The sequence below is a fragment of the Octopus bimaculoides genome, chromosome 29 (genome assembly GCF_001194135.2).
Source record: "Octopus bimaculoides isolate UCB-OBI-ISO-001 chromosome 29, ASM119413v2, whole genome shotgun sequence".
In the NCBI taxonomy this organism is placed as follows: domain Eukaryota; kingdom Metazoa; phylum Mollusca; class Cephalopoda; order Octopoda; family Octopodidae; genus Octopus; species Octopus bimaculoides.
Window position 1 is genome coordinate 1,704,629 of NC_069009.1, and position 500 is coordinate 1,705,128.

The 500-nt window shown below is 42.2% G+C and overlaps 1 protein-coding gene across 1 annotated transcript in view; it reads left to right on the plus strand.

Moving 5' to 3' along the window:
* LOC106884133 (uncharacterized) overlaps positions 1 to 500 on the plus strand; it is a 14,808-nt gene that overhangs the window by 13,041 nt on the left and 1,267 nt on the right. The window lies entirely within an intron of this gene.

The following is a 500-nucleotide window of genomic DNA, read 5'->3' on the forward strand; positions in this document are numbered from 1 at the left end:
ATATATATATATATATATATATATATATATACGATGAGCTTCTTTCAGTTTCTGTCTACCAAATCCACTCACAAGGCTTTGGTCTGCCCGAGGCTATAGGAGAAGACACTTGCCCAAGGTGCCATGCAGAGGAAGCCATGGTTGAAACAAAAACAAGCATTATTAAGAGAAAAGAAGCATGGTCATTCCTTACCCAAGTGACTGTATCCCATCACTTATGTGCTCATAAATTAGTTTGATAGTTGAGCTCTGATTGGCTGTATGCAAATGAGTTCATAACTGGGGTCCAGAACTCTCGTGGAGAAAAAAATTTTACATGTGGCTCACAGCTGTGTCTTCCTTGTGATATCATGTTTCTATGGAGCTGATAATACAGCACACTGCTACACACTGTTGTCTGTTGTTGCCTGTCTGTCGTTGCCTGTTTGTCGTTGCCTGTTTGTCATTGCCTGTCTGTCGTTGCCTGTCTGTCTGTCGTTGCCTGTCTGTCTGTCGTTGCC